At 47.4% G+C, this 26,433-nt stretch overlaps 1 long non-coding RNA gene across 5 annotated transcripts in view; it reads left to right on the top strand.

The window, feature by feature from the left end:
• Positions 1-26,433, top strand: part of LOC147203109 (uncharacterized) — a 99,547-nt gene that overhangs the window by 16,152 nt on the left and 56,962 nt on the right. For 4 of the 5 annotated variants that reach the window (XR_015101310.1, XR_015101306.1, XR_015101308.1 and 1 more), the window contains exons 1-2: positions 10,455-10,749; positions 23,075-23,191. This is a non-coding gene — a long non-coding RNA (uncharacterized LOC147203109). Of the gene's footprint in view, positions 1-10,454; positions 10,750-23,074; positions 23,192-26,433 lie in introns of those variants that run through there. The other variant, XR_015101309.1, reaches the window with a different exon arrangement.

Consider the following 26,433-nt stretch of genomic DNA (forward strand, 5'->3'; position numbering starts at 1 on the left):
GAAATCTACGTGGAAAGAATAGAATGAAGAGGAGCTACCTCCGTTTCCCAGCTGGCATTTCAGTGCGCGCGCACACACACACAAACTAACACGCATTTTGCGCTTTATGGGGACAGCAGCTGCTCTTTGGCACTCTCTGGTGGACAACAGTTGTAACTGTGCATTTCCTGCTGGAAAGTGATCAATGTCTCCAAGACATAAACGCCGATGCAATTGCGCGCCCAAATAGTTGGCTCGTAACCTTTTCCATTCGTGATTTGGTATTTTCTTAGATGCTGGCTTAGTTTGCAGTGTTGATGAGGATTTTTTTTTTTTTAAAGCTGGGAATTCTATTATATGCATTGCTCAATTGCTATTGGGTAGCCTACACTTCTGTCCCAGTGGCCCTTGAAGAGTAAAGATAACAAGTCTGCACACCTCTGTTCCAATGCCAGGTTTTTATAATATAAAAAAATAAAATGAGAGCAAGCATTTGGAAACTGCTGGAAAACACTTAGCGTGGGGAGAAAAAAAAAACTTTGAAGCTCGACAACCTCGAGGCATGAAAGAAATGAGCGGGAGGGATGAAGGTGTGAGTCGGGGGGCGGGGGGGGGGGGGGGGTAAGGATGAGACGGACCTGTAACCGAATGTTTCCTTCCGACTATCAAGTGAATTTTACGCAAACTTTTGGAAAAGGTCCCAGGAAGTAAATGATTGGATGTGCTCCCATCACCGCTGGTTGAAGCTGATGAAAATTAAACCGGGTTTTGATAAATGATCCCCCCCCCCCCCCCAAAAAAAAAATGAGAAGAGTGAATTTATTTATCAATTTAGGGGTGCGACCTCTGTGTGTGTGTGTCCATCTTTCTTCATGGCTCGAGCTGAAATCGTGAAGCTCTGGCTACAGTATCGGCTTTCCTGACATGAGAGGCCCCCGTGGCGGCTCAGAGGCTGCTGCTCTTTGAAGCTTTAGTGGCGCTGCACTGGCTCATTTGGTAACAGGTTGGGAATGGGCCGCTGGCGAAAAATGAGACTCTGGTCACCTTGGAAACGGGCTCCCTCATCTAACTTCACAACCTGATTTAAAGGGATTGGACAGTGACTTTTTATTTTACTGAGGTACTGTACACACTCAGTAAACGTGACATAAACAACGTGGACTTCGGCTGCAAATTTCCTTTTGCGCACCCGTGGCACTGTTTTTTTTTTTTTTTCCCCGCCCGTTTTTCGGAATCCCATTTAAATAAGAAAAGGAACACAAAACTGCTCTCAACACTCATTTGGAACATCATCAAAGTCGAGTATTGTGCTACTTAACAAAGGATCCAGGGGCAGAATTCACCCCCAGGCACAGTTTGGATCCCAACCTGTTGTTTACAAAACCCGTTTTTTTTTTCTTCTCTTTTTTTGGAAGGGCGGGGGCTGCCGGGGGTTGTAATGAGTGTGTCTTTGCGCTGATACCTCCTCATTACCCTGTCATGGCGGGGAAGTGAAAGGGGCTAAACGTTGCAGCGCGTTTTCAAGGCTGCTACTAACAATCCGTCAGTTGACCGAAGCTCGGAAATAGAAAGCGCGCCAGCCTTGATGCTAGTGCGCCTGCGTGACTCAGTGATAGCGAGGTTGTGGGTTCCATTCTCTGGTCCTCGTGACCATGTCCGAGTGTCCGTGAGCGAGGATACTGAACGACAAAAAAAAAAGTTGTGTCGTTTGACAACGCCGCTTAGCGCTTGGAGTGAACTTCTCGCTGGAAAAAAAAAAAAAGTTACACAAGCGAAAGGCCCAAAACCGCCGACCGAGTGCAAATGAAGCCAATGCAAATGGCACACGGCATGTCCCGATACACGCAAGGTGGAATCGGCATCGTGTGCCAAACACGTGTTGGTGTTTTCTGTTTGCTCAGAAGTTTTCGGCGCTTGGCTTGGACCAACTCGTTTACCCGCCGGTTGAGGAGAAGGGCCTGTGGCAAAAAAAAAAAAAAAAAAAGCCAAACTGTGGCAGGGTTTTGACTTTCTGGACCGGGATTTTCCACCTCCGGCTGGAGCTAACTGGTAGTTTGCGATGTCGTTGAGACCGAAGATCGGAAACATAATCCAAGTTTATTATTGCCATTATTATATTTAGGCATTACTTTTCCCGTCCCCACAAAGTGTCCCTCTGGAGTTGCTTCAATACTTTTTTTTTTAAAACTTATTTGATCTCATCTGTGTATATTTTCAAACCCACCCATTTTTTTTGGCGTTTTCTTTTTTCCAATGTGTGGCTCTGCAACTGATGAAGGCCCCAATCTGTTGTTGTGGCCACTTTTTCTTGATTACCTTTGCTTCATCTTCCTCATCGTCATCGCCGGCTCCTCTCAGTTTTTGGCCTATGTGCTCACCAAACGGCGCTGTGTGTGTGTGTGTGTGTGTGTGTGTGTGTGTGTGTGTGTGTGTGTGTGTGTGTGTGTGTGTGTGTGTGTGTGTGCAACGTTGCCAGCCTAACGAGTTTGATCGCTGTCACCTGATCTTGGTGATGAGGGTTGCTGTAGTAGCGGCAGGAACGAGAGTAAGAGCAGAGTTAGGTTTCTCCGCAGTAATTAGTTTTCCCAGCCTCTAATTACACCCGGCGGAATTACAAGCTTGATTGACTGTCATTTAAGCATTTTAATTTGTGGAATTGCGCCCATTTCTGCTTAAAAAAAAAAAAAGTTGTTGTTTTGATCGGCTGGCATGCAGATCAGGAATTCGTGAAGAGTACAGACCATTTCACACCGGTAATTTCTCTTCGTTGAGATCTGCTATGACTCAACATTTTGATGCTATGTCTCATCTTACCACAACCGTTCGGCGCATTTCTGCTTTGAGGCTTTTCAAATGAACTTTGCAGAGTTCTTTTTCATTTAGAGCAGGTTTGAAAGATTGAAACGTGATGCACTGTACTGGCTCACGATGCTTAACTCATTCAGTACCAGCCAATTCTAGACCAGGTCTGAAAAGACGTTTAAAAACGCTCTTTGGGAGTGAATGAGTTAAGAGAGGGTTGAGCCAAAAAGTGAAGCTTTTAACTTCTCAGTTGGTCAAGGTTGCCACCTTCTCCGACGGTCTCAAGCCTTCGGTCGTGAACCGAAAGGGCAAGGAACCAAAATGGGTTTTGGCTGCGAGGCGTCAGGACTCCTGCCCCGTCGGCGACCCGTACATCAGAAGACTTTGAGATGATTTGGAAAAGATTACCTGTGAAATCAAATAATTTCACAGGTAAGAGTTTCTAGTCACAGCCTTGTCTCTGGCAAAAATATTCCCAAAACTGAATTTTGCCGGATTACTAATGACCAGACTACAACTAGATTCTTTTGGTATTTTTGGACGGTCTGTGTTCTTTGTAGCAGTCACATTTTTTTTTTTTGGGTTGATTTCCCCTTCATCCACGGATTACTGTTACTTGACTTTGGAGTCAGCCAATCCTCCATGAAGCGTCTCCAGTTGGTCCAAAATGCTGCCGCTCGGCTCTTGACAGGTACCCGTCGGAGGGAGCATATCATTCAAACTCTGGCACTCCTTCACTGGCTCCCTATATACTTCTTTTTAAGATGCTATTAGTTGAGTTTCGGGTTTTGTTGGAGCTCACCTCTTGGTTTGCCGGTCGTGTCACATCGCCGCAAAGACCGCGGTAAAGGTCAAGACTGCTGTGAGCGACTCGAAGGGCGAGGAGCTCGGTGCTCCTCCAGGTCAAGAGTGACGAAGGAATTTCCTTCGATTGCCTTTTGCTGTGGCCCGCCGTTTTTCAGTCACTGCTTCGGTTCCCCAACCCCCCCCCCCCCCTCCGCCTTGCTTCCTGTCTTGGAGTTCTTTCTTCGTCTGTCTTTCAGGCGCCCGAAAGAACAGCAGCCCCCTTCAACGATTAACTTGACAATCCCTTCCCTAACAATCTCATCCCCTTCTATTCTTTTTTTCTGCGTGAAGTGCTCCCAGTTCATTTGACCGCCTTATTTCAACATCCCCATTCATGGAGCTCAGATCACACCGGGGGCTGTAATGACAGCACATTTATTAATTAATTGCATGTGTAATTGCTAAAATTAAGTTTTGCAAACTTGGTAATGATGTGAGGAATTATGGGGATGGAAGGAGGGGAGAAGCTTTGAAGACAAGCATCCCCCCAAGCCCCCCCCCCCCCCCCCCCCAAGTTCTTTCAGGATGGGAGATGGAGGGAACGCGTGGACGGATGGCTCGAAAGGAGGAGATAGAGGAAGGAAAGGGGAGAGTGGAGGCCTGCCAGAGGAGTAATCCAGGAGGAAAAGGCGCAGTGTCGCGTGGGGCCGATCAGAGACGAGAGAGTTTTGTCTCCGGGCTAATCTTCTTTGCGCAAAGTGGCGGTGTCATGGCCGTCACTCTGCTCGCCGCTGTCAGTCTGTTGGGTTTGCTCTGTCCGTTGTGCTGCCACAAATTCCCCCATTGATTCCAAGCGGGCCACTTTAATTAACTTCCTCCCTGAGATAATGGCCGGCTCAGAGAGGAATCTCCTCGCCACCAAACTTTGAGGGTGGGGGTGGGGGAGGGGGCGGGGGGGAACTTTTCCATACATCTCCAGAACGGCAAAGGCCCCTTCAAGCGGCAATATAATTTATTTCTTTTTATTGGAGGGATTTTGTCCGACCAAATTAGATTTGAACACGAGGAGCAAATTGTTTATTGTCTCGGGTATTCAGAGAAAAATGTGGATTGGAGGTCTTCTCTGCGCTGAGACGATAGCAACAGACGCTATTATGTGCGGGGATGGGAAAAAATCGTCCTTGGTGGGATAAATGGGTTTGCAGTCACGTAAACTGTCTTGGGGTGGGGAGGGGGGGGGGGGTGTTGCGGTGCAGGGAGAGCGATGGAAAAGGAAGGACAGAGTTAGAAAATGATTGATGTTGTCATAACACTGTAAAATGGAAAGATTTTTGTGGGGGGGGGGACAACATGGCATTATCTTGTTGATAGGACAGAGCACAACAAAACAAAAAAAAAAAACCTTCCCACGTTCACGTCGTCATTTGTCTTGATCACATCTTCCTCGCGCACGTTTGATCTCGCGAAAATGAATTTGGAACAATGTGGTTGAGTGTCAAAGAGTTTCATGAAGCGGGTTCGCGAAGCATCGCGAGGTAAGAGACAATCGGCGGCCGCGGCCCGAGTGCCGCCGGCGTCGCTTTCGAATTCCCAAAGGTATTCATGCGGGAAACAACTTGAGAACCGAAACCGCCATTTTCTGAACGCGATGTTGCAACCTTGAACCAAAGCGGAAAAATCTTCAGGACTCTTTCAAGGGACTGAGGTCAACAATCCAGACACGCATTTGCTCGTTCGTTCTTGTCACCAAATATCACGTTTGGCGGATGAAACATACGAGGAGGCTCAAATTGTTGAGGCGTCACCCTCAAAAGGGACCAAGAATAGAAAAAAGTGTTTGCGCCACTCGGTGACATTTGAGGTGCGATTGGCAGCCATATTGTTTTTTTTAAATTTTTTTTTTGGTGCTGAAAGTCAGTCAAAATGGAAAATCAACTTCAAAGTGTTCGAGCAAAAACAACAAAAAAAAACGGTGACATTTCTTTTCGGCAGTCAAAGTTTCTGCGCCTTGAGAGGTGAATGAAAATGGGCGCAAATTCTTTTTCCTGGGTGCGAATGTCCACGGCGAGGCGATCTGCTCATCTTTTCCGGCCGTCTGCTCCCGTGACGAAGAAGCGCGGCTAATCCGCGCCGGTGTAGGAAATGCGGCGGGGGGGGGGGGGCAGCCACCCACCCAGCCACTCTCCCGCGATAGCGGAAACGCTTGATGACTTTTATCTGCCGTTAACACCTTCCCGGCTTGATCTCGGCGCTTTCGTGGGATGGATCGCCTTTCCTCCGAGAAAGAAAGGGAGCAAGCCAACGACGGATGGAGGGATGGAAGGGTCCGGGGGTGGGGGTGGGGGGGGGGGGGGTTGAGGCCAAGGCCTTCGGTGTAAATGCTGGCTGAGATTGTAAAGTGAGCTGTGCGCTGAAAGCTCAATGCCTTTCGGGCTCTCTTCCAGGGAAAGGACACTTACGTTGCATTGTTTCGTTTTGTCCCCCCCCCCCCCCCCCCCCTACCCCATTTCCAACATGACATGCCTGTGACGAGCTTTTTTTATTGATTGATTTTTTTTCAAAATGAAAGGCCGCGCCGCACGCCGCGGGAGGCCGACTCTTTCAGGTGACATTTCAAAATGAATCCATGATAGGATTTGAATCTTTGAATGTCCAAGCATTCCGTGTTTCACAACTTTTTTTTTTCTTATTTTTGCCCAACGAAAAACTGAACGGGGGGGACTTCTCCGAATTGGGTAATTGCTGGACATTGTTCATTGGCTGCGCTTAGCACGTCGACTTCACAGTGCAGAGGTACCGGGTTCAATTCCAGCTGCGGCCTTGCCGTGTGGAGTTTATATGTTCTCCCCATGCTTGCGTGGGTTTTCTCCGGGTACTCCGCTTTCCTCCCACATTCCAAAAACATGCATGGCAGGCTGATTCAACACACCGAATTGTTCCGAGGTATGAATGTGAGCACGAAATGGTTGTTCGTTTCTGTGTGCCCTGCGATTGGCTGGCAACCGGTTCAGGGTGTCCGAAGACAGCTGGGATAGGCTCCGGCACCCCCCCCCCCCCCGCGACCCTTGTGAGAATGAAGTGGTTCGGAAAATGAATGAATGAATGTTTATTGGCTTGTTCGATATTTTTGTCTGACGGTGCAGAGGTGCGGGGTTCGATTCCGGCTGCGGCCTTCCCGTGTGGAGTTTCCATGTTCTCCCCCACGGCTGCGTGGGTTTTCTCCGGGTATTCCGGTTTTCTCCCACATTCCAAAAACATGCTCGCCAGGTTGATGTGACACTCGAAATTGTCCCCAAGTGCGATTGTGAGCGCCGATGGTTGTTGTCCTCCTGCTGTCAGATTTGAGATTTGTATTGAGTGGCGGGAAGTTGATTCGGAGTCCCGTCCGTCCGTTTGAGGAAAGAGACAAAAGCGTGACGTGCAAACGGCAAGAGCTTTGATTTCTTTTCATGATTCCTAAATTCCTGTCGAGAAGGCGAAACCGGACGTGGCCGCGACAAACGACTGTTTGATGTTGTTGAGATGCATGTGGGGATGCTGCACATTGTGTATTTGTATATATTTTTTTATGTTCATGGACACATGGACACTCAAGTCTGTTGAACATTGGTCAACCCCTCAAGTCTTTCTCAACTAGGAGGAAAACCGAGTGAAGTTAATAACTCCACGCGAGCAACTTTTCAAATATTTTTTTCCCAAACTGCCAAATGAGATTTGAAGTCAATAGATTTCGGAGAGAGAGAATTCATAGCACGCACACCCCCTGCCCCCGCCACCCCCCCCCCTTCTACCCCCACTCTAGCCTTACAATCTAAAGGAGCAATAAAGCAGTGATAATCCGGCGGTAGCGAAACAGTTGCCCATTATTTGGTTGTAATGATCCTTTAATATGGACTCTGATGTCGTCTCCGCTTTCTTCGCCGCCAGTTGAATGCGGCCACACAAGCGCGATTGTACAGTAGGCCACTTGCACAAAGTTCCTTCTTGGCCGTGCCCCCCCGTGCACACACACCGTCGCTTTGCGCATCGTTAGACTCACCTGTATTGCCTTACGCCGTTCGAAACCTGAAGACCGCCCTGAGCTGTTTAAGACTCTTTTTTTTTTTTTTTTTTTTGCTTCATTAAGACAGACGGAGCTGAGCGGGACAAAGTAGCTTTCACCAAGTCCGCAGACTGCCAACTTTCGGTCATGGATAATTGAACACGGACCAAATGTCAAATGATTTTCACCCTTTTACCCTGAACTTTTTCAGGTTATTTCTTGGCCTTCTGTTCAGCTCTCTTCTATTTGGACAAAACGGTCTGAAAGGTGGACGGAATGTTTTGAAAGCCACATTGGGACGGTCTCGTTTGCGACCGGACGACCCGAGCTAAACTTTCAAGGTCTCCACTGCGAGACTAATAAAGGTTTTCCTATCTTTTCTTCTTATCTTTTCCTCTTCGGTCGGAAGGATTGCGCAGTTTAAATCTCATCCGATTGGCAAACCCAAATTCGTTGTGTGGAATATCAATAAAAACACGACATGCAATGACGGGCAAATCATTTTGTATTCAATTGAATGCAAAACAAAGACCCGATTTTTTTTCGTGGTCAAACTGACAAATATTTTTCTTCCTTTTTTTTTTTCATTCTTTTCTTTTCTTTTCTTTTTGTTGTTGCAAAAATGCCTTCATTTTGAATTGGACGCAGACAACACATTCCAAAACAGCCGGAAGAGGCGCACCTTTACTCCCACTGTGCTGCATCACCTTTTCTTTTTCACAACACTCAATCAGCGCTTGCAAACGGAGGACATTCGTTGACTTCTTCCCCGTTCTCACTTGATGTCCAACTTCCAATTCCATGCGCGTCCTCCTAAGTCTTGAGTCTGCTCACCACTAGGGGCCAGTGCAACCTCATGGCGCCCTCTTGCCAACTGGCTGCGAGTGTTGTGGGGAGAGGAGGGATTGTGATGCATCTTTTTTAAGTTCTTCTTTTTCCCCTTCACTCCACTTTGATGTCCTCGCCCCCACTTTGCATGGCTTCAGGAGTGGCTGGGAACTTCATCTCTGGGTTAAAAGTTGCAGTGAAATCTACGCGTGATGAGCAGTAAACAGTTTTCTTTTCTCAGTTACTGTTTTTATTTGATTTGATTTTAATGACCCGTTTCACTGACACCAAATTTTCTTGATGACCTCGCAAGGGAAACTGCGCGCGGCGGCTTCCGTTTAATGCTTGCTAATGGAATCGGAGGCACAATAACCTCAGACGGGCGGTAGGGCCTGCACGCGAATTGTGTTAGGATCAAGGTCAAGGGTCAGAGAGGATTCCCCCCAAATTATTTTTTTTTTTGTCAATAGTTTGACAAAGGTCAATAAAACGGCAACAATCCAAAATGTTACCAAAGAAGCAACGTTGACAAGCACCGTACCACCTTGGACCCCCCCCCCCCCCCAGAAAAAAGATGTAACTTTCGATTGCACATGATTTAAAAAGCGGTAAACTGACTTAATTTTCAACCTTTTTTTTCCCCTCAAAAGTATGGACAGAATATGTTCGTCAATGTTAGTTGAAAACATTTGAATCATGCGCAATGCATGTGGACGTCTGAATGAAGTAAATCCGAAGGATCCAAAATATTTTCTTTTCCCAGCGAAGGACACCGGTCACCATGTTTCCAAACTGACTTTGATGGAGGACGTCCAACGGGAATTTTAATCGTCCGCTTTTTCGTAACGGCTTCTGCGATTTATTTTGTTTATTCGCTGACAATCGAAATCTCAATAGGCTGTCAACAAAACTTTCCAAATGACACAAACGATGCAACGTGTCCCTCCGATCTGTTCGCCTCACTCTGAAATGAGATTTTCTACTCTTCCAGTCAGAATTTATTGAAAGGAAAAGTATGTGATGGAGAGTCGGTGAGGAAGGACTGCGCTAGGCAATCATTTTTGCGGAGTGCTTGAGAGTCTGTGTGTGTCCAAGGGTCCGAGAAGTGGGGGGGGGGGGGGGTGGACATCTGTGACCACAGTCACTAAGAAGGATGGCAAGAGGGGGAGGGGGCAAGGAACATCACACGTGTGCACACACGCGCGCACAGACACACACACACGCACACACAGAGCTGTAAAAACAGTGCCAGCTTGCGGCCGGTCAGGCCGTTACCCATAATGCCTTGGGTCGAGATGGTTGTCACTAGGTTCCAGTCGGCGTGGCAACAGAGTTTATTAATCTGCCGATGAAGGCCAGCTGCAGTGGTGGCTGAGACGCACGCACACACGCACACACACACACACACACGCACGCACGCACGCACGCACACACACACATACACACGCACATACACACATGCACGCACACACGAACACTTTTTGTTGCTCTTTTTTTTTTTTCCACACAATCGCACATTGTCGATGAGTTCTCCGTTCTTCTCGCTGTGACCCCCGTTTGTCGAATTGATTCCACAGTATCATTTGTATCGCAGATCGTTCACGTCTTCGGTTTTTCCTAACGCTCAGAAAGCGAGGAAGAATGAACCGGAAAGTGTGTGTGTGCGCGCGCGCGCGCGCGTGTGTGTGTGTTTGATAGTCTTACTCCGACTTTAATGCTGTTGCCCCAGCATATCCTTGTCGGTTGCCTAGAGACGGGGATTTGAGCGAGGCCCCTTTGGTTCATTCCCACACAGTCCCCCTGGTCCAAGTGTGTGCGTGCGTGTGTGTTTATGCGTGCGAACGTGCGTTGAAAGGATATTTTTCTCTTTCGCCTTTTGATTCTATTCCCAGCGTGGAGCAGTTTCCCCCCCCGCGGAGACGGTTTGGGTGGGCAGAGTAGAGGAGGAGGTGAAAAAGAGGAGGAAAAGGAGGAGGAGAGAGACTGAAGATCAGTTCATGGAGGTAAAATTAGGTGTTCTTCATGAAAAGACAGGAAGCAGTGGAGGAGTGCCGGGTTGGAAGGATGGGGAGCTGCTGGTCACACATCACGGCTTGAAAACAGAGACGGGCTACAACTTTTCCTTCCATTCCTTCATCGATCGCTCCCTCCCTGACAAACTCACGTTTATTTTCTCGCAGGAAGAAAGTCAGTTGCCTCACAAGGACGCTCGGCGAGGTCAAGGGGTATTCGCGAGTGAGCCCGCGGGGCCGCAACCGGCCCCGGAACGGTCGGTTTTGCCGTTCGAGAGCGGCCGACGAAGCGGGATGGCCGTAAGTCACACTCGACATCACGCGGCACGGCGACCAATCCCTTGATCTCGTATAGGGAAGCGCGCCAGAATCGTAAAACTTTGCTTTAGTCAGCAAAAGTGGACTGGGGCTGATCTCCACGGCAACCATACACAGACGGCCTACACTGAAAAAAAACAAAAACATTTTGGGTTGAATTGACTCCATTGGTTGCACAAAACAAAATCATTTGGATCCAGGTTCACTTTTTTTGAAGCAGACGAAACACCGACTTGTTTAGCCACTTGATGAACTCAAATTGAGTAAAGCCAACAAATGCCCCCCCCCCCCCCGTGTATCGAAAAGGCCCAAAAGTCACCGTCCGGAGAGTTTATTCTTCTCTCTAATTTACATTTCTGATTTTAGATGTTCATTTGCGCATTTGATGTTGTAGTGCAGCTCATGCGGCTTGCATGGGAAGTGACTTCCGGGAGACTGGACGCCAAGGGCGAGTCTCAATGAATACCGTATTGTTTGGGTCTCTGTGAATGTGTGTGTGTGTGTGTGTGTGTGTGTCAATGACAACATGAGTAGCGACACAGAATTACTCTTTAGCGTACTTCAAGTGGCCTGTTAGCATTAGCAGTTCTTACTTGTTACACCGGCATGCATTTATTCGTGTATTCGTCGGCATTGTTAACAGGTGGAAAATTACAACGTCGCGATTTCCGCCATCGACGGCGGCGAGCTTCGCCTTACAGAATGAGAACTGTTTTTATGCTAACTTAACCGTGTCCTTGATTGCATCATTTGTTGGCGTGCTCGTTTTACATTTATTTCTCGAACAAATATTCACGACATTCCCTGAGTTTAGCCCCCGGGCGGGCAAGGAAAAACTCAAATAACACCATCTGGGGGAAACATGAGAAACCATGAGAAGGGGCCGCAGATGGGACAATCCCCCTTCCAGGATGTTATATATTTACCGTACCAATGAAGATTTATCCCGATTTGAATTATTTGTGGCACTTTGTTTTTAAGTATCCCTGTGCAAGGGTGATTGAGGGTGAAGAACATCTTTTGGGACTTTTTTCTTTTTTAAATCTCTCGCATTCTTATCAAAATTAGGCCCGAGCGATTTGAAGGTCCTCCACTTCGCCTCATAAGAACAACGGTGACCGCCATTCACAATCATCACGAAGAAGGAGCGTCCTCGTGAAATCAATGGAGCCTGCTATTAACATTTGTAGTTATTAGATGAGGCAGAGGTACAGGACATCAAATCATAGTGAGACGTGCAATAAATACAGGTGGCACAATTGTCCAATCCATATCATTTCATCCGGGCTACAAACGCGCCAATCGAGGAGTGGAGAGCGCGGCATTGTGCTTGGGATCAAAGTATGCCGCGGGACCGCTGGAAGGTCAGCGTAGGGTGAACAGAAAATGTGCTAAGGAGCACTCAAGGTGTTCTGCGCTTGATAGTGACGGCTTGATGATGGAGGGGGGGGGGGGACTCGTGCTTCTTAGTACAGATGCGGTACTACCACTTTCTGGACAAGACTCTCTTCTATGAGCCCCCACTCATCAAAATGTGGTCTTCTGATGAATGCCGCCTTTGTGAAAGATGAATTAAGCAACAAAAGCCAGCTCAGGGAGGGGGCGGGGGGGGGCATTTTGCTACTTGCCGTCGACTGAAAATGACATTGCATCTTGCATACGTCACATGACCAAACCCCGAAGACACGTGAGCCGTGACGCTCGTTATCTATCTATCGATTGATCGATCAGTCTGTCGGTCGATCGCTCGATCTGCAAAGCCTCATAAAAACCTTTTCTTGGAGAAAACGGCCGTGTTGTTTTGAACCATTAACGTGTGCGACTTGACAGCATCAAATGTCATTCGGCTACTCGCCATCCCATAACAACTTCTGTCTTACTTGCCTGCTGACCCTCCCATCCCTCCTCCACCCCCCCCCCCCGCCTCCCCCCCGTCCTCGCTCACAATACTCCGGTCCACTGAAACCAATCAAGCCACTCATCCTGGAACCTCCTTCCACCCCCCTGGAATTCCACCCTGCTTATGTCAGACTTTAAATTAAAGCGTGTGTGTCCATGCGTGCGTGCGTGTGTGTGTGTGTGTGTGTGTGTGTGTGTGTGTGTGTGTGTGTGTGTGTGTGTCTGGCTGCGTGCATGCTTGTCTGCGTTAAAGGCTCCGGCTTGGTTGCCGGGACGATAGGTGCTTCAACCGCTTGCTGCAATGACGCGCTGAGCCTCAAAACCCTCCTCAAAGAATCTTGGCAAAACAATGAAAATCTCGTTTTTGTCCCCACGTTTTTTTTTCATACATTGGGCGCACCGCATTATAAAATGCACCCTACATTGCATCCACTAGATGGCGCTACACTCAATGAAACGCCAACAGAACGATCAGATGTCAGTCAAACGTATTTCATAAAGCAGCGACACCGTTCCCTTAACCAACAGCAAGTTATAACGTTAGCTCGTCGAACTCTCTTGCCGCTGCTCTATTTCCGTGCTCAACTGCGTAACTGATCGCCTTAAGTTTGAACTCTGTGTTGTCTTGAGCAAGGAGCCATTTTGGGGTCGAAATATTACCGTAATGACCATGCACAAGGCGCATCGGATTTTAAGGCGCGCTGTGAGCTTTCAAGAAAATGGAAGGCTTTTTAGTGCGGAAAATACGGTGCGTCTATTTTGAACCAAAACAGACTAAACTAATACTGACTAAAACTAGACAAAAACCGGTTTGCGTTTTCGCCGTCTAAACGCTTCACGAATAGGAATGGCTAAATTTTGGACTCAAACTAAAAAGCCACCAAAGGCAAAGACCAAATTCAAAATGGCTGCCAAAAACAACAACAACAACCGTCAACGGGAAGTTGGTGAAGAGCCGTTCGCTGCTGCGGATGCGCAGTCTCGACCGAAACAGGCAGGTGAAGCCCTCGTCGGTTTGTCAACAACCAATCGGAGGACTTTTCCGGGTTTTGATACGCCGAAACTTTCTGCCATAACAAATAAGACGCAGTCGCATCTTTTTAGGCCTTCTGGTTCCTCAGCCCGTTTTCCTGAACGTTTCCATCGGCGTGCGGTTCCTTCTCGTGTCACCCAAATTCAATTGCCGTCTTGTTAAAAGTCCTCCGCGGCTCCAATCGTTTTGGAAGCTGCAGTAATTTACTTGAGTACAACATTAACGTTTTCTTTCACGCGTTCATCTCTTTGACATGGATAATTCATTTGATTCCAAATGACACCTTTCCGCCCCGCTCTCCGAGGGGGTTTGTTATGACAAGCGGGGATGCCGGCCGCGATTTCTGTCGGCCTCGATGACAAAGATATCATGCGGCGCGTCTTTAAACATGACGCTGACATGTGGCACTTATCCACTCACCGAAAAGCGAGAAAAGGCAGCATTTCTCCACGTGACGCCTCCTCCTTTCGCATGATGCCCCTGTAAGGGGGACGCCTCCGCATAACGATTAGTAATAATCATCACAGCTGAACAGTTTGGGATGCGTTTTTTTAATTTATTTTTTATTTTTAGGCTATTCCCCAAAAATGGAAATGAAGTGGGGGAGCCGAAAAGGACAAAAGCTGGCAAAGCGCCCATTGTGCTCAATCCAGACATTCCTTCTTTTGTGTCTGAATGAGTCACTTAAAAAAAAGCAGGCGTTTATTTCATTCCGGTTCTTGTCCAAATTTGCATCTGAAACGACGAAAGGGCGTCATTTGACGGGTTTGTCATTTTGAGTGACTGAGGGCTCCCGAAAGGAATTGGGAGGGTCACGCAGACTGCCGAAGAAAAAGCAAGTACTGTACGAGCACGGGACTCGCGTCAATAAAAATCCAGTTCAGTTTGTAAACTAAGACTCTCAAACGGATCAAAGTTTTGCTCTTTCTGCGTTTGACTTTTGTTGTCATGCCATCCCATATTGCAACATGCGGGCACAATTTGCGTCGGAATACGTATTGCCAAGTTTCGGGATTAAGTCGTAACTCGAGCTAATAACGTAACGAGATTTACACGAGGAAAGCACGGCAAAGCTCCAAACTCATCAAAATCAAACTTGAAGCCGACGCAGATTCTGAGGGTGAAATCCAACGACCGATGAGGGATCTTGGATTCGCTCATCCTTCGACACAAACATCCCCTCGCATCACGTGAAACAAACGCGCGATTTAAATGGCGCCGATATTCAATGTTGATTTCTCGCGAGGAACAGATGGCACCATTTTACCAGAGCATATTTAGAACGGAGAACGTTTCCCCCCCCCCCCCCCCCCCCAAGTTCATAACGTGCGCGTCGAGCGGCACATTTATGCTGATTTATGACTGTACGGAAAGGCGACCGACCTCTAAACTAAACGCGGTTATTTACTTCCGTCGAAAAGTCATTGAACCTTTTCACGGATATCAACCCCCCCCGCCCCTCCCCACCAACGGATTTCATTAGCCTTGAGGTGAGGCGGCTGTTGTGTTGAAGTTTTTATTCAGAAACAACTCAATACTGTCAGCGTGGACTTCTGGCCTTCAGTTCAATTTGTACGCAGGATGGGTTTGAAAAAATACAAAATGGCGTTGACTTGTATGTTATTGCTCATCAGGTGTGTGCGCGTGTCACAGCCGGGCTGACTTTGCTGCTCTCGGATGCAACGGAGGTCCTGCCTCTGCTAGTCATACTCAAAAGCTTTTTGCCGTTTTATTCTGTGATTTATGCTGCTCATTCATTGGTGGGGTGGATTTCCGCAGTCAACTCTCCAAACACGTTTCGAGATGACGGAGTCATTGGGATCTGCAGTCACGAGCATGTTTCTTTCCAAAATTCCACGCCACCTCGGATCTAATTTTCCCCTCGTGAAATAAACTGTCGTCTGTGCTCGTCGCAAAAACTGCCGCGATTTCACATTCGAGCCGAGGCGAGGCGAGTCATGTTGAGGAATTTTGCAGACCGCGCCGCACCACGCCGGGCATTCGGGTGGAGCGAGGGCGTCTTCTTTTGACGTGCCTCCGGGGGAAGCTGACAGGCTTTGGACCCGATGAAAGCAAGTCTAAGTTGCGGCGCGGGTGGTGTAACGCCATTTGGGTGGATTCGATCGAGGGCCGGGTAAACGAATTCTGCGCCGCGCTGTGCGTGGTGCGCGTCGTCGTATTTCATTCAGAAATGTGTCATCGGCGTGGATTGAACCCTTCAATGAAGAAATTGTCATCTTCAATTCACTGCTATTGACGAGTATACTTTGTTGTTGTTTTTTTTTTCCCCCCAGCGGCCATCTTAACATTATCCTCAAGTGGTGGTCTTCTTGAAGTTCCAGATTAAAATACTTTGTGTGCGCACCAATCTCTTGCATATAGACTGCGCGCATATTGACGAGGAGAAAAAACAAAACAATAACGCACCAAAAAAAAAGTACGTCTTCAGCACGGAAGAAAAGCGACTGCAATAAAATCCGATAAAAGTGAGACCTTGACGGAACTCCGCTTGACCTTGAGTGCAAATTATTCTGGAGCTAAGCCAGCTGCTCTTGTTTGAGGACACACACACACACACACACACACGCACACAGTAATGTCAAAGAGGCCCCTTATATCCCAAATACCAAAGGATGCATTCAATGTTTGCTGGTTGACAGTCCCCAAAAACAATTTTGGTGCGTCTGCGTGGAGCAAAACCCATCGGCCACAACTTGACTGCTTTTGTCAGCTCTTTAAGTGTCTCCCACAGCACAGCGGCGTCTCGGTAAACACAAGAGAGAGACAACTCCACGCGCGTCTCGGCCCATTTCCCTCATCTTGCTCTTGCTGGCTAACTGCTGTTTTGACAGTCATCAGGGGGGTGGGGCGACCAGGTCTGCAAAAGACATGTGAAGCCCAGCTGTCACAATTAAGGCTGGAAAATGGCTGTGGGGAGGCGGGGGAACTCTGGCTGGTATTTCTGCACCTCGCTACTACCTGCACGCAAGTCTTTTGCCATTTCTCTCACAAAAAAAACCCAAAAAAACGAGAAAGAAAAATTACACACACACACACTGCCCATTCTTCTGTGGCGCATCGATACCCTGGCACCATCCGTCTAGCCTCCCTGTGAGAGCAAAGGTGTCGGGCTCCCTGTCTGCACATTGAAACACGTGTCTGTTGATTAATTGGTGTCTGATCACCGCTGTTGCCGCTCCCCGCTAATTTCTGTCATGCTGGATTTTTACAGCCTGTAGCCGGCTGGGTGTGAGGTTTTCGAGCGCTAATTGCACAGTATTTGTTGCTAATAGGATAATAATTGGAGCAGGTGCAGATAGCCGGGCGTCTATTTGAAGAGGGGAGATGTGGTTTGGCATCGCGCCAGGGATGCATGCTGTTCAGCACATTACGTGCACAGAAAATGCATACTTCAAAAAAATAATAAAAAATTTTAAAAAAGAGAGAGAGGCCCAGTGGGTGGACAATTATCGTTGTCCTTTTTCAATCAGCATCCCAGGAAATATTTTCTTTCTTTCTTTTTTTTAAAATGTTTTATGCAATTTGACACATTGCTCCTTTTGTATAATCTCACTTCTAATTTCCTATCAAAATTTTTTTTCCGGTTTGTGCTTTTGTCAATAGAATCGTAATGGAGGCCATTCGTGCATCATTACAACTGCATTTTTGGGCTGCACTGAAGAGAAAAAGAATGCGAGCATGAAGGTAACAATGAAATCAAGTTGTAATCATGCCAAAAAAAAAAGGGGGGGAGGTTAAGCAGACTGTATTAGGATGCGAACTGTTGAAGATTTTGGCACACGCTTTTGTACAGGTCTCACAAACAAGAAAATCCTTCTCCTAATATTACCATTCATATTTATTTCAATGTGGCGCCTGCTCTTATTGACCATGATTTTTTTTGCGCTTTGAGGCTTTTACAATCACATTGAAGTATTCACTTGTCAAATCTCAAATTTGGGTGTGGTTGGTCTTGAAGTGTAAATAAACAAACAAATAGAGGGCGGGCGGGGAAGTCCTCATGTGATCGGCTGGATGACGGAAACCTAAATCGCGAAAGTGCTGACGACCTCCTCGAACTTTCCGCGCCAATCAAAATCCGCGGTTTTGATGAGAGTGGCGGCAGTCGGGTCACGCTTTCGAAGGCTGCGATGCCAAATGTAAGTTGAGTGGTTCGTAGGTTTTTAGTGGATAGCTTTATTTTAATTATGGGCAAAAGGAGAGATGGAATCCTTTAAACGGAGCTTTTATTCTTTTATTCAACTCCCGTACGAGAACACACCTCCTCCTTTCCGGCTACTCAAACACTTCCTGGTTTCCTTCAGCCAATCAGACAATATCAACATAAACTTGTTTAAGCAATTTTTAAACAGAATATAATCTAGGTAACCGTAACACCAAAGAATATAATGCTCAAATATAAAATGAAATGAATTAATAATTTAACATAAACTTACACAAATTTGGGCAGCGACGCGGTTGCCGTCATCGCCCCGCCCACGATTCCCCCCTCTGAGACTGCTCCGTCTGCAAAACGGCGATGCTATTAATACTAATCGTAATATGCTATGCTAGATAGAGGCTCCGTTGCTTTGAACTGTAAATAGGTTGTGGTGGGGTTTTTTGGGGGGGGGCGCGATTAAGCGCAGCGAGACTCTATAAAAGGGTAAATCTGGAGAAGCAGCGGCGTCACAGCCGCTCCCCCCCCCCCCCCCGCTCCCCCAACCAATAAACAAATAATCCAAGGCTCCTTCTCAACCCCCCTGTGCCATCTCAAATCAGTTTGGATTAGGACAGAATACGGCGATGTTCCCTTTAATGTCACACGAAAGAGAGGGCGCGTCTTCGTCTTCCTTTCGGCCCCCCGCCTGCACCTCCGGCGTGCACTGTGTTTAGCCCCGCTTAGCCAAATGAGCTCCTAATAAATGCGGCGCTGAGCCCCTCCGCTGTGCAGACGCTTATAATTGGAGGGCTTTCTTCGTCGCTTGAGAGAGGAAAGTATTAATGAAGGGGTGGAGGGAAAGGTGTGTGTGCGTGTGTGTGTGTGTGTGCGCGCGTGTGTTTTGCGAGGCGCGGCGCGTGAGTGGCGTCAAGTGGCTGAGAGTGTGTGCAAAAGGCGGAGTGCGTGAAGGTAACTGACGGGCTGTGCGTGTGTGTGTGTGTGTGCGCGCGGGAAAGAGAATTTCTCGTTATTGCGCGTCGCTTCTACGTAGACGTGTTCTACCTGCGCCTCCTTCATATGGAAATGCCGCTGCAAGTCTTCGCCTTAATGCAACACGCACAGTCTGATATCATCGCCCCCCCCCCCCCCCCCCGACTCAACTGAACTGTTTTCCTCTCCACTTCCCCCTCGGGTTTAATCCCGCTCATCACATCCCTGCTCTCTGAGGGTAAACCGTTTTCGAGTCACATTTGAAGGAAACTCCACGCTAACAGATAAACGAAGCGTTTTGTTTGCGGCTTTATAAAGCCTCAAATCAGTGCTCAAAGTGGGCTGCCGCGCAGCGCTACGCCGCAAATGCGCTTTGGGATTTTAAATACGCCGGAGTCGATTTGATAATCATTTCACTGTTGAAAGCATCCAAATACTCTGAAATCTCGGAATCGTGAAACCAAGCGATGACTTTGTCAGGGCCTCGAGTGTCCGCGTAGCTCGTACGGAGTAAATAGACATATCAAGGTAAGTTTTATCACCTAATTGAGTGACCCAAGACTGAACTCTTGACAGGGCGGCATGATGGATGAGCGCCTGATGAAAGGGTGTTTTTCCCCCCCCCCCACACATATCGGAGGAGATTAGGCACCTCTGTGGTGGGCTGATGTTTCCGTCATGGGGTGGCAGCAGTCGCCTTAAGCGATGGCGCCAAATGGTTGTCGGTTCAAATCCCTCTGCGGACTCAAAAGTATAAATATTAGCGACAAGCGGCATGATTTCATTTACGGGGACATATGAAATTGTAACCGGTTAGGTATTGTTGTAAAACACAATTGGTATTCTGTATGGACTGTATTTCTGTCGTTAGCTGTGCTTGGTGGACAACTGCGTACCGGCGCTTGCTTATAACCTGGATTTTCATTTTGGTTGCCGTTGTGAAAGCTTTCACGCATTTTGATTGGCTACAATTTGCAATGTTGCCTCGTTGCGCAACTGCGATTCCTATTTTAAATCACAGCAAAAAAAACACTCCTGTGGCAGAAATCATTATTATTATTGTGTTTTGAGAGTGAATTTGTCCTTCCTGTCTATGGAAGAAAGAGCGAGACTGCTCAGTTAGTTGACTCAATACTCTGCAGTAACTTGGCCAGAGGCGAGCCCGCAAAAGAAGGGAAACGCTTGTTGGATAACCGGTTTGAATGGACCTCAGCGATGTGGGGATTACATCCGTTCAAAATCTGGAGCTCGTGAAGGGTTTAAATTTGGATCCGTGTGGGGTGACAGACCCGATAGAGCTGCCCTTCACGTGACTGAGCGCACGGGAAATGGCGGCCTTTTGTTGGAATTCCCTGATCGCGACAATGACAAGGGCTCAAATGGTAATGTGGAGTTTCGGGCACATAAGCGCTTCCTATCGCTAAGACAGAAGAAGAGGTGGGTCAATATTTGAAAACGGCACTCTGCCTGAAATCATGACCAAGCAGCGTTTCAGACCCAGAGCAAAGACTGCATCTGGAACCACTTCTTGTAAACCAGTGTCAATTTACTCAAAACGGGGTCTACAGTCTGTCTTCCGCACAAGCAAAACATCTTAAAAGGTCCGGGCAACGCCAGAGTGAGACCTGGCCTGCCAATTCTCCTTATGGGAGCGTACGATCCGCTCATGCACCACATCCGAGTACACCGTGGGGAGCATTAAATAGTCCCGTCTAAGTATTGTTTATTTTGCCCCGGGGGTGGAGGGGGGGGGGGTCCTTTTCATTGACAACCTTTTGTGTCAACAAGTTCAAGTGGCTGAAATTAAATGTCAATGGAAGGTTTCATCAGATAGCCAAACGAAATTCCATATCAACATGAATAACAAGTAGTATTGCTGCAGCGTCAACTAACCATTGTGTCGACATCACTTTACGCATTCGATCAAAATCGAAGACACCTTAGGCCAAGCATTCAACCTGCCACCTCCTTGCAAAGTTCGCTTTCAGTTCATCCGAGATTTTCATAAACAAGAAAATACCGGCTGGCGAGGTTGTATAGCACTGAGGCTACATTGAGCAACGTGGCGAGTGTCGAGCAGCTTTGTTGTCAAAATGAGAGGGCCGAGCACGACAGCCTTTGTCGTTTTCCTTTGTGAAATGTGGAGCGCGTGCCGCATTTCTCATTTCCACCAGCCTCCACCTCGTTAACCTGCTCGCGCTCACCTTGAAATGTGAAGGCAATGCAGAGATCAGATGCAAATCAACAGAGGGGAAACTGCGCGCGGGGTTCCCATAGAAGGCATGATCGCTAAGTCCATGCCAATAGCGCGGAAAATAAGGACTCGGAAATGAACGCGTGAGCGCCAGAATGTCATGAGGTCGTGTTCCAAAGTGGCAAAAGAGGGAGTTCCCTCCCGAAAAGAAGTTGAGCCGAGCCCGAGCGTCAAGCCGCCGACGCAAACTCCACCGCGTGGAAAAGACGTCAAAAATGAAACATGACAAATGGGAGGGAAGACGCATTCTCTGCCGCGACGCGTCTCCCGTCAAAGCTGACAATAAGGTCTCGTCGGCTGCCTCTGGCTCTGTTTTCGGCGCTAATTTGATTTCTGGAAATCAAGGTTTTGTCTTGTCAAGTGACTGACAGTCGCCTTTGCCTTAATGAATGGCGGGGGGGGGGGGGGGGGCGAAAAAAAAGATGGGTGCGGATAATGCTGCTCCTCCTCTTGCTTCTTCTGTTATATCAAGCTGCGGTAATTAATTCACACACATATCTGCAACATTAGTTCCAGAGGAGATAATTAAGGAAATGATTTTGCTATTGTTCCTCGGCAGCATCTATCCAGATGACGCTGCTATCTGTTGTCGGAAAAGCTACTCGTCACCAATCGCGTATCTTTAAAGGGCAGTGCTTTTGCGTTTTGTAATTGCACGACAGATATGAAGCGATGCTAATAATTGAGGGGGCGGGAGGGGGTATCAAGTATGTGCATGCGCGTGAGCTGTCGGACGGAGATAGCGTCCACGCCCGTGTCGAAACTCTTTCCGTGGCCTGTTTATTATCATTCTGCCCTCCTTTAGTTCCCCTCATTCCAGCAGCCGACGATTTAGGGGGGATTGAGTCTTGACAGTTGCGTTGCCCAACTTTATTTATTGATTGACTCGTTGTCTTGTTCGTGTTCCCTGCGCTGCGCCCATCGTTTATCTTCACCCTCCTCTTCCTTCGTTCAAGAATGCGCAGGCATACTTGTTTGATGGAGGTTTTGATGGCCAGCAGTGTTAATTTTCACTCATTTCTAACTGTAGTTTAACACGCAAGACCCACAATTTAACACAACGGCATCTTTATCGAACTTTGTTTCAATGAAAAATGTTGAAATGGCCATTTTATGCGATCTGACAACTTAGAAATTCGTTTTCAACCAAATAGTCAGTTAACATTTTATTCACAATGATTCGTTTTCTTACATTTCAAACGGTGTTATTCTACAAATGTAGAATAAAATAACATAGTGAACGACTAAGAAATGGAGCAGCCGGGAATAATAAATACGCCTTGTGATGTAAACAGACGAATTTTACAGTTACGATCCTACATACGGCGTTAGCATCATTGCTACTTGCTAATGTGACTGATCAAACGATTGATGGCGGCCGGCTAGTTAATAGCGACGCAACTGCTAATGTTTACGTAGACAGCTTGTGCAAACTCTGCTCGCATTTTCATGCGTTCCACCCGATCACTTGGGTGCTACTTGTTCAAATTATTCAATGGCTAGTTTTTGACGACATGCCACACGCAACAACTTCCTCTTCCACGTCCTTAGGGGAGGAACTTCTCTTGTCAAACTAGCTTCATCTTTGGAAGTCCTGGCTGCCCGTCAGCTGCGCGTTTAGCTGGACATTTGGTCAATTTGTTACTCTTACTTTCCGGTAATGCTTCTTCTTTCATTTATTGGCACATTCTGTTTATTTGAACTTGTAAACCAATATTTGCAAAAGGACTCTGATTAGCTAGAGTGGCGCACATTTCCCATGTCACGTCCGATGTAGTAAATGTGCTCACACCTGGCGGGTGTGTCTCTGTGCGGTACGCTGGTTGGGGACCACTGCGTGAAAGCATTCAAACTTTTTTTTAGACCCTAATTCTGTTCGGTAATAATCAAAATCATTCCCTTGTTTCCTAAAAAAAAAAATCTCTCTCTATTTTTTTAATGTTATATCTTCACATGTCTTTGCTTTTAGGTTGGTGAAGTGAGGCAGACAAAAAGGAAAGTGTTTTCCTCAGCTCAATGCGACGTTGGTGAAAAGTGGAGATGCGATGGTCCGCCGGAGATTCTTCAGCGAGCCACCGCGCCTCAGGTGAGCCAATAGCGTTGATTCGATGTTTTGTCAGGAACTTTGGCTGAGTTTGAGGAGGCCGTTCTCGAACCGACATTATCAAAGTGATCGAAGAGGGAACCAAGAAGTGCAAAATGTAGACGGGCTTGGTGGCAAACTGCAGCCACAGGGCACGAGTACTCCCAACTGCTGGACGGGAATGAGTTTCATTTTCCAGCACCGCGGGGGCCGCCATGCAACAGGTGCTTTGAACCTGATTGGGTGGCCGCTTTGCATTCAGCTGTCAGCCGTATTTTGCTGTCTGCAGCCTGCGCAAACGCACCGCCTTTGCAAATGAACGCAAAAACCGACAGAAGTCCCACACGCGACTTGGCGCGCGGCGTAACACAGACAATAGTTTCTAATTAGCCTACCAATGGCCGTTTTTATCAGGAAACACAAATGCAAACGTAAAAACGTGAGTGATGCTGAATATTTGTAATTGGGCTTCGAATGTCGCTGCAAATAACGACAGCAAGTTACTTGTGGGATTTATTTTTACGCTGGCTGTCCTTTGTGAGACAACGCGCCTATATTTCGAATCCACGTGGAGGATTTTGTGTCGTTGAGATTTTTTTTTTTGGTACATTCAAAGCTAAAATAGGGCCCAATGCATACGGTATTGCAAATCAACATGTTAAAAATAGCAAACATGTAAATGGATACCTGCGTCAAAACAATAATTGCATTTTTACCTGCTCCAAAAGTTGAGGTCACCTCTGAAGGAATTGATGATATCTTCCACTTCATTTGATTCCAGTCGTTTCGAGGTGAATTTGTGCCTGCGTGCGTCCACAAACATGACTCGCGTCAGCCTTCAAAGCGTGACTTCATTAGAACGCTTCCGATAAAGAGCCAACAATGTGCGACGTCTGCATTCATGACCTTCCTTGAAAGCCGCCTTTACGCCTTCCCGCAGCATTTCAATCTCAAACCTGTTTTCGGAGTCGCACACCCGTAGAATCCAAAGTGCGTTGAGAATAAATTGTCACACCTCACATTTTCCTTGAAAGTTGCTTGGCATGCTGAAAATCTTTATGTTGTACCTCAAATTGCAGATGTAGCCTGGAAGAATTTTTCAAATGAATGCAAATCTCTCTCTCTCTCGCGCTCTCTCGCTCGCTCTGTGCCGGAGGAAGCGCTATCTGTCCTTTGATTCCAGGGTGAGACGGTTGCATTTCAGCGAGGCAGCCCAAATTGCGGCGGTTGACTTAATATGGATATGCAGCCATGACATTAAAGAGCAAGACATAATTGAAGAACATAACTACAGGACATCCCAGAATGAGGTGGGCCGATGGTTGTCACAGTGACGAATTGGCCGTGAGATGGCGTAGCGGAAGAATGTCTCCTCCTTTTTCTTTTTTTTTTTTTTTTTTCTTCTCCCTTGAATCTGCCATCCGGCCATTTTCACGTCAATTTGGTGTTTCCTTTTGACATGCTGGGGTTGGGATGATGCGTTCAGATTTGTCGTGGCGCCGCCATCGGACAGCAGACGTGTGTCGGGTGGCAAAGTCGTTACTCGGCATCGGCGGCTTCGCTTTTTAGGTGAACTATGAGAATGTCGACGAACACCAAAGCAGAATGGGCGAAGATAAAGAGCCAAAAGACATTGCTAACACCTAGCGTAGGACTTAGACTGGCTCGACGATGCGAAATTTTGGCCCGATTTTGAGCCGACGGACGCCAGCAAACGTCTTGTCTCGTAGCCGATTTTGCGTCTTCGACGAGTTTTGGGGTTCAAAACTCATATCTGTGTCTAAATTTGTGGAATCCCAAGTCTGCCCGGAAACCTGACGTTTTTGTGATATTTGAAGGGAAATCCAAATCGGTATTAAGGCATAAAACAAAGGAATTGATCGACCTTGCCGTTCCAATACTTTTGCAGAGGACTGTATATACGTCAAATATGTCAAGAGTAGGAAGGACAAATAACCAATAAAATAATTCTGTGTCTTTGGAAAGGCTCATTTTAAGATAACGAGCACATTTCTTCCCATTCCTAAACAATAAGACCTTGTGTCTTCATTTATCAGAAAAAGTTTTGATGGGGTCAAAAACAGACCTCTTGGCACCATTTGTGTGTAAAATGCCCCCCCCCCCTCCCCCAGCAATAAATCCTTCAAGTCGTGTTGGAGACTTCCTTCTGCGTCCAGACTGCTAATGAGTCGTGCCTGCGTGAAGCCCCCACTGGCTAATTTGAGCGTATTGCAGATCAAGGAGACGATCTGCCAAATCACGGCCAGACAAAAACAATGCCCGCTCGCTTATTTTGTCCATCAGCCAAATCGCAACTTCACAGTTCAACTAAATTTGACAAATGTTACTCACAGACCCGTTTTCAGGAAAAAAAGATAAATCGTATAGTCTGTTGTCTGATTTCATAGAAGATGAGTGAGCAGGTACTCCGGAGACCCCCAAAACTTTGACACCAACTGTTAGCAACACATTGCGGGAGCCGCCTACGCCGCCACTTGTTAGCATCTTTCAAATCAATAAATATCCCTCTCGAGTGAATTGCAGTTAGCCAAGGGCATCGTCATGTTTGCAAACAACCACCACACCCGCACGCACGCACACGGGCGGGCGGGCGCGGGGCCGCGCTCCCCGAGGAGTAGCGATTGTTTAATGATTCAATTAGCTGCTAGCGTGCTGAGCGATCGAGGCTAGATTTAGAGATAATTGAGCAACATGCTTAATCCCGAGTGAAAGAGGTGCGGCGAGAGGGAAAGTCAGACAGAGGGAAGGCGGAGCACGCACTCCCGTTTGCTAAACGTGTATTTTCGCCATGAACAAACAAAACAAAACAGAAACAAATCTGTCCATTTCCAAGACATCCGTTGACATCTGCGTTGAATTGGATTGTGCGGCTGTCGAAAACGTTGCGCGTCGCTCTGCTTTGAAATAGCCGCATCGCGCCGTCTTTCATAGACACGATTCAAACTCCGGATGGATTACCGAGCAAACAGAAAAAAAGGCCGACTATTTGCTGGCGTAGTGAAATGTAATCCCCCCCCCCCCCCACCCGCCCGTCTTCCCCATCTGCGGTTGCAACGATGCCGCCTTTCAGCACCGTATAGTGTCCGTGGAACCAGAGTTTAAACAGCTGTTCTCCGTGTGTTTGCCGTGGCCCGATGTGCCTGCATTTGTGTGTTCCTGTGTACGCGCGTTTGAGTGTGTTCCTGTGTGTGTGTGTGTGTCGTCGCAGATGACAAACAAGGGAA

Source organism: Hippocampus guttulatus, chromosome 7, assembly GCF_054856545.1.
Source record: "Hippocampus guttulatus isolate MCC_2025c chromosome 7, RoL_Hgut_1.0, whole genome shotgun sequence".
Taxonomy (NCBI): Eukaryota; Metazoa; Chordata; class Actinopteri; order Syngnathiformes; family Syngnathidae; genus Hippocampus; species Hippocampus guttulatus.